We start from the raw sequence: 8,250 nt of genomic DNA, 5'->3' as shown, positions 1-8,250 counted from the left end.
GCAATAGGACGAGTTCTTTGGGTATATGCCAGGGAGTGGTATAACTGGGTCAAATGGTAGGTTCATTTGTAGTTTTTTAAAGAATTCTCCACACTGCTTTCCATAGGGTTTGAACAAGTTTGTAGCCCTGCCGGCAGTGGATGAGTGTTCCCCTTTCCCCAAATCTTTTCCAGTGTTTGCTATCATTTGTTCTCTTGATCTTAGCCAGTCTGACTGGGGTAAGATGAAAATTTAAAGTGGTTTTAATTTGCATCTCCCTAATTATTAGTGATGTTGAATATCTTTTAAGATTCTTCATATCAATCTTTACTTCTTCTTTTGAGAACCCTCTGTTCAGCTCCTTTGCCCGTCTTTTAATTGGGTTAGTTCTTGTCTTGATTCTGTTTTTTTGAGTTCGTTATGTATTCTGGATATTAAAGCTCTGTCAGATGTGTCACTGGTGAAGATTTTCTCCCATTCTCTGGGTTTTCTGTTTGCTTCCCTGGTTGCCTCCTTTGATGTACAGAAGCTTATTAGTTTAATGAGGTCCAATTTGCTAATTTTTGCCCTTGTTTCCTGAGCAATTGATGTCTGGTTTAGAAAATCCGTTCCTACACCTACATCTTGTAGGTTTTTCCCAATGTTTTCTTCTAACACTTTCAGAGTTTCAGGCTTTACATTGAAGTCTTTGATCCATTTGGAATTGACTTTTGTGCAGGCTGCAAACAGGGGGCTTAATTTCATCCTTCTACAGGTACAGATCCAGTTTTGCCAGAACCATTTGCTAAACATGCTGTCTTTCCTCCAGTGAATATTCTTGGCCTCTTTGTCAAATATCCAGTGGCTGAAATTGTATTTACTCATATTTGAGTCTTCAATTTTGTTCCATTGATCTATGGGTCTATTTTTGTGCAATACTATGTTGTTTTTATGACTATAGCTCTGTAATACAGCTTGAAATTCAGTACAGTAATCCCCCAGCATTGCTCTTAGTGCTCAGGGTTGTGTTGGCTATCCGAGGTCTTTCGTGCTTCCCTAATAATCTTCTGATGCTTTTTTTCCAATTCTATGATAAGTGTCATGGGGATTTTGATTGGCATTTCATTGAATCAAAAAATGATTTTTTGTAGGATGGCCATTTTCACAATATTAATTCTTCCAATCCATGAGCGTGGGAGGTCCTTTCATCTTCTGATGTCTTCCTCAATCTCTTTCTTTAAAGATTTAAATTTTTCATTGTAGAGCTCTTTAATGTCTTTGGTCAGGTTTATTCCAAGATTTTTTTTTTTTTGCAGCTATTGTGAAGGGGGGTGTTTCCATGTGCTCTTTCTCTGATTGTTTGTTATTGGTATATAGAAAGGTTACAGAGTTTTCTAGGTTAATCTTGTAACCTGCCACCTTACTAAACATATTAATAATTTCTAGGAGTTTTCTGGTGGATTTTTTGGCGCCTCTTACATATAATATCATATCTGAAAAAAGGGATAATTTCATCTCACCTTTTCCAATTATACTCCTTTAATTTCCTGCTCTTGTCCTATCACATTTGCAAGTTTCAAGTACTATGTTAATGAGAATTGGAGATAGTGGACAGCCTTGTCTGGTACCTGATTTCAATGGGAATACTTCCGGTTTTTCTCCATTTAGAATGATGTTGGCTGTGAGTTTGTTATATAAGGCTTTAATTACATTGAAGTATGTTCCCTCCAGTCCAATTCTCTCTAGGACTTTGAATATAAATGCATGTTGAATTTTGTCAAAGGCCCTTTCTGCATCTATTGAGATGACCATGTTGTTCTTGTCTTTGAGGCCATTTATATGATTTATGACGTTTATTGATAAAGCTGACTTGATCATGGTGGATGATCTTTTTGATGTGTGTCTGTATGTGCTTTGCAAGTATCTTGTTAAGAATTTTGGCATCTATGTTCACTAAAGATATGGGTCTACAGTTTTCTTTTCAGTTGTGTTTTACCTGGCTTTGGTATTAGAGTGATGCTGGCTTCACAGAAGGAATTTTGAAGTTCTCCCTCCATTTCTATTTTTTGAATAAATTAAGAAGTGCGGTCACCACCAGCAGCAGCTACTCCTCCTGTCTCATGGGTGCTGCTCACTCTGGGATGAGGCTGCTCTTCTGCCTGCCCTGGACTGAGGCCGCTCTTCTGCTCGCCTGGTACTGAGGCAGCTCTTCTGCTTGCCCTGTGCTGCTTCCTGTCATTGCCGCTTCTGCCTGGTCCCAGACCCCAGGGCTGGTGAGGAGACTGTGTCAGCAGAGCCACATTCAGACACAGGAGACCAGGTTCAGTGACACAGGTCTGCTTTATTACAGGAGACCGGGTTTGTTGAGGCAGATCCAGTTTATTGTAGAAGGGTACAAGCTTATATAGGTGTAGGGGTCCAATCAAGAAGTTACAACTCAGATCTTTGGCAGGGCTGTGTCTTATCATAACATCGTGAGTCAAACACCTTATTAGTATTATAGGTTTCAGGTTACTTAGGTTCGGGTTTCCTGTATGGGGCCTGGATTCCTGGAAACCACATGACCCTGACAGTTACAATATCACCCTAGGCTCAAGTTTGTCTCCCGCATCTCCCCCTTTTTATATTTTTAAAGGTGAGGTATATAGCATATTGATATCAGTCCAGATACATCAAAGCAAAGTACAATGGCTCAGGGGGTCATTGTATCAAGAGCCCCCTCCCTCAAGATGGTGAGCTTCCTTAATAGCAGGTTGTGCCAACTCCATGCCAACCAGTGGGAGTTGAGACATATCAAGAGCCCCCTCCCTCAAGATGGCAAGCTTCCTTAAGAGCAGGTTGTACCAACTCCATGCCAACCAGAGGGAGTCAAGATTCTTTGCCTCAGCATTGTTGTCCCCACCTCAAGGGTAACCCAGATGCCTCGGCATTGTTGTTCCCACCTCAAGGGTCACCCAGCATAATGGACTGTTTCTGTCTTAGGTTGTCCCGTCTCTCGGGGTCTTACCTGTCATTGACTACCAGCCCTTGAAGGGTGGGTCCCTTGTGTGGTTTGGCAGAGGGAGAGACAGTACATCCAGTATTGGCTTTTTTTATTGCCTCCTCAGGGGTTAAGAATTTGTTGAAAACCATCAGAGGCCAATTATAGGTTGGTAAGGGCAAGGAACAGTGGGTCCTTGCTTTCAGAGACATGCCTGGTAAGGTCTAGAGGTGGGGCAACAGCTAATTGAACCAGAGAAATAAGAGTTTTAACAAAATTATCAAGACCCTTAACAATACAGGGTCCAAAAATCAGAAGAGTTAGTATAATAAGGGGAACAACTAAGGTAGACAGGGGCATGGTACATCTGTAGTTAGAGAACCATTGGCCAAAGGGTATAGATTTTTACATGGAATTTACCTCCTTTTCATTGGCTACATTAATAATCTGTCAAGTTAGGTTGACGACTTAGTGGGGATTAACAAGAGTTGCTAGAGCTTGAGAGTTAACAATACTGATAACATAAATAATAAGGAATATTGACAAAGGTTTTCCTCTAGATTGAGGACTTAGCTTAGCTAATTTCTCTGTTTGAGGAGAGAGATGTTTGAAGTCTCCCCAGGTTGGTGGCTTTCGTTGTCTGTGACGTTGGGTCAGTCTCTCAGTGGTTGAGAGGTGGGTTGCTTTCTCCAGGGTCAAGGCTGCCATCTCCAGGGTTGGTGGTTGTGGAGGGAGGGTTTTATCTCAGGCAATTCTGATGTTCTGGGCTGTAATCCAAATGGGGGCTGGAACATTATCTGGAAAGACACAAGCATAGCCTTGCCTTTGCATTAACAACAGGTGTCAATAATATGATGGATATATTTGAGCTTGCCAAAGGAACATCTATTTGCCATATCTTATTTGGGCCAAGACCTCTAGGGAGGGTCCCAGCACATTGTAATGGCCCCAGAGGTAGAAGAGGGGCACAAGAGGAGCAGGCATGGAACAAATGTTTACAGCTCTGAGCACAGACTGCACAAAGCCGCACTTGTTCAAAGTAGCAAGAAGGTCCCTGGGCCTGGGCTTCTTGGGTTTCAAAATTTCTATGCCCTACCAAGTCATCAAACCCAATGTTTTGAACATTGGCATTTCTATTGTGTTTTGTCTGTTGTTTACATTTGTCCTGAGAAGCAGCCTTCCACAAGAGAAAATCACCTCCCTGTAGACAGGCATGGGCAATATTCTGCCAGTCATAGGGGGTGTTGGCCGCATGGCTGTTTCTAATAGCTGACCAAAGCAAGGAGAATGAATGCCATCCTCAATGGCTGCCTTACGCAGCTTTTTAAAAGTATCATGAGAATATGCATTCCAGACATTAGAGTTTTTTAGTCCCTGATAGATGGTAACCAGGAAAAACTGTGGAAAATCACCCATTGTATCATAGGAGAGGGCCTAGGTGGCAGGGACTTCTAGTGCTCCTCTGGAAGGGAGGGGTAGATGGACTGGGGGGAACCTTCCTTAGAGCTAGTACAAGATGGCAGAAAGTAGCCATTGCCCCGTAATGGCGGAACGGAGGCTACCTTAACCTCCCGTTTTTCATCAAAGCCAATACAAGATGGTGGAGGGTAGCCACTTCCCAGTAATGGTGGGGCAGGGGTGATCTTGACTTCCTGTTTTTCATCAGGGGGACCCTCGTATCCTAATTCTTCATTTTATACCTCATTATCAGCAGTCATCATTTCCGCATCATAAGAGAAATCAGTTAGTGTGGTTTTGACTGGAAATGCCTGTGACAAGCTGTCCCCACTATCCTGTTGCTTTGTTTATCTATGTTTTTCAGTATGAGATTATTCTGCTCAGGGGCGTCTGGGAGAACTCCCCAAAGTGAGGCCAGAATGGCAGTCACAATAGGGTAGAATGGCTGAGATAATGGACACCCCTCCCTGACTTCTCTCTTTCTGGCCATGACTAGCACATGAGCCCATTTCTCCAGATCCCAACAGCAGGAATCTGTAAACCAAGGAGCAAGAGCACTTCATCTAATACCTTAGTTACTTCCTTCTCTATTACTCTAATTTGCCTACTCCTGAGGAGAGAAATCAGTGCAGCAGTGCGGAGGCCAGCAGCAGCTGGATGACTATTCCCCATACTGGATGTCACTCACCCTGCAAGACGTACCCAGAAGTACTAAGGAGCCATTCAGAAAGATGATCGGTGGAGACAGGAATGACATGCCAAACCAAAGACTGCAAGCCAGAAGAAGAAACACAGGAGAACGAAAGTGGCGAGCAAGCATGGAAGAGTCACTAGCAAGGGGGCTTCAGCGGCCCAAAGTGTTACAACCCAAGTGTTACACCTCATTAGGTTGGGCTTTTCGAGCCCCATGTTGGGTGCCTTATGCGGTCACCACCAGTGGCAGCCGCTCCTCCTTTCTCATTGGTGCTGCTCCTTCATTCTCACGGGCATCAAGGCTGCTCCTCCTGCTCGCCCTGGGCTGAGACTGCTCTTCTGCCTGCCCTGGGCTGAGGACGCTTTTCTGCTCACCTGGTGCTGAGGCAGCTCTTCTGCTTGCCCCATGCTGCTTCCTGTCATCACTGCTTCTGCCTGGTCCTGGACCCCAGGGCTGGTGAGGAGACTGTCAGCAGAGCCGCATTCAGACACAGGGTTCCAGGTTCAGTGACACAGGTCTGCTTTATTGCAGGAAGGCACAAACTTATATAGGGGTAGTGGTCCAATCACAGCACAGCAAGTAGGATACCTCATTAGCACAACAGATTTAGCGTCCTATCATACTACAGCAAGTAGGATACCTTATTAGCATCATCCTATTAGCATAACAGACAACGTCCTATCACAGAATAGAGGGTACAATGCCTCATTAGCATATTGGGTTTCAGATTACACAGCCTGAATTCCTGGAAACCACATGAACCTGACACTTACAATATTACCCTAGGCTCAAGCTTGTCTCCCACAAAGAAGTATTGGTTGTAGATCTTCTTTAAATATCTGATGGAATTCTGCTGTAAATCCATCTGGTCCTGGGCTTTTTTTAGTTGGGAGGTTTTGTATTACTGTTTCAAATTCTTTTTGTGGTATGGGTCTGTTTAACCTATTAATCTCTTCTTGGCTTAGTTTTGGTGTTTCCCATGCCTTTAGATATCTTTCCATTTCTTTTAGGTTTTCAAGTAGTATATAGGTTTTTAAAGTATTCCCTTATAATGTTCTGTATCATTCTGGTGTCTGGTGTGATGGTTCCCCTTTCATCTCTGATTTTGTTAATTAGGAGGTTCTCTTTCTTTCTTTTGGTTAACTGGGTAACAGTCTGTCAATCTTGTTTATCTCTTCAAAGAACCAGCTCTTGGATTTGTTAATTCTTTGTATTGTTTTCTTTGTTTCGACTTCATTAATTTGTCCTGATTTTTATTTCTTGTCTTCTGTGTTTGGGTTTCATTTGTTATTGCTTTTCAAGTGTCTTGAGTTGCAATGTTAAGTCATTTATTTGTGTTATTCCTGATTTTTTGATGTGGTCACTTAAAGCTATAAACTTTTAAGGACAGCTTTCAATTTGTCCCAGAGGTTTTGTTGTGTTGTATTGTCCTTTTAATTTAATTCCAGGAATATTTTTATTTGTTTCTTAATTTCTCTTTTGACACATTCATGATGTAGGAGTGCATTGTTAAACCCCCTGTGTTCATGTGGTGATTAGGGCTTCTTTCGGTGTTGATTGTAAGCTTTATTGATTGTGGTCTGATAGAATCCACGGAATTATTTCAATCTTTTTGTATTTGTTGAGGTTTGCTTTGTGCCCCAGTATATGGTCAATTTTGGAGAAGGCTCCCTGGGGTGCTGAATAGAAAGTATGCCCTTTGGTGCTTGGGTAGAATACTCGGTAGATATCTGTTAAGTCCATTTGATATCTGGTATTGTTTAATTTAGATGTCTCTCTGTTAAATCTCTGCCCTGTTGACCGATCTAATGGAGACAGTGGAGTACTGAAGTTCCCTACTATTAATGAGTTGGGATTAATCTGGGTCTTAAAGTCCTGAAGTATTGCTTTTATGAAGTTGGGTGCACCAGAGTTTGGCCAATATATGTTAATGACTATAATATCTTCTTGATTTATTGTTCCTATGATCAGTTTGAAATGGCCCTTTTTATCTCTTCTGATTAGTTTTAAAGTCTTTTTTGTCAGATATTAGAATTGCTATGCCTGCTTTTTTTCTTAGTACCATTTGCTTGGTATATTTTTTTCCATCCTTTCACCTTAAGACAGTGTCTGTCCTTGAAAGTGAGATGAGTTTCTTGCAGACACCAAAAAGATGGGTTTTGTTTCTTAATCCATTCACCTACTCTGTGTCTTTTGACTGAGGACTTTAGTCCGTTAATATTTAAAGTTATTAATGAAAGATGAGTATTGAATCCTGTCATCTTTACTTCTGTTTACATTTTTGATATTGCTGTACTTTTCCACAATTATACTTTCCTTGAATCTTTCTGCAACCCCTTGGGTATAGCTGTTCATTTCTTCAGCTCTTTGTATTGCTTCCAGAACTCTCTGAAGGGCTAGTTTTGTGGACATGAATTCCTTCAGCCTATTAATGTCATTGAAGATTTTTCTTTCCCCTTTGACTATAATAGACATTTTGGAAGAGTATAGTAATCTGGGTTGGCATCTGGTTGGTCCAGGGTCTTCTGGCTTTCATAGTTTGCAATGAAAAGTCAGCTGTAATCTTAATGGATTTTCCTTTATTTGTGACTTGATATGTGACTTGTTGTTTCTCTTTTGCAGCTTTCAGTATTGCCTCTTTGTTTCATACGTTTAGTGTTTTTACTATGATGTGCCATGGAGAGTTTCTTTTCTGGTCCTGTCTGTTTGGTGTTCTATATGCTTCTTCTATTTTTATGGGCATGTCTTTCTTTAATTTGGGGAAATTTTCTTCCACTATTCTGTTGACGACCTGGTCCATGCCATTATCTTGGGATTCTTCTCCTTCCTGTACGCCTATGATTCATAATTTTGGTCTTTTTATGGTGTCACACAATTCCTGCTTATTCAATTCTTGTGATTTCTTAATTTTTTCATAATCTTTTCTTGAGTGGTCTAGTTCGTCCCCTTTATCTTCCAGTCTTGGTACTCTGTTTTCCATTTCATTCATCCTATTGGTGAGGCTTTCTCCTGTTGTTTCTCATTGGCTTACTGAGTGTTTCACTTCCTCATTTCAGCCTGAATATTCATCAATATTTCTAACTCTCTTCTGAATTCATTCAGAAGTTTTTCCTTATCTTCATTCAGTTCTCTGATTTTTTTTTGTGTTCTTTAAATTGAC

This window comes from Nannospalax galili, unplaced genomic scaffold (assembly GCF_000622305.1).
Source record: "Nannospalax galili isolate Female #2095 unplaced genomic scaffold, S.galili_v1.0 scaffold937, whole genome shotgun sequence".
In the NCBI taxonomy this organism is placed as follows: Eukaryota; Metazoa; Chordata; class Mammalia; order Rodentia; family Spalacidae; genus Nannospalax; species Nannospalax galili.
This window is presented reverse-complemented; position numbering follows the sequence as displayed.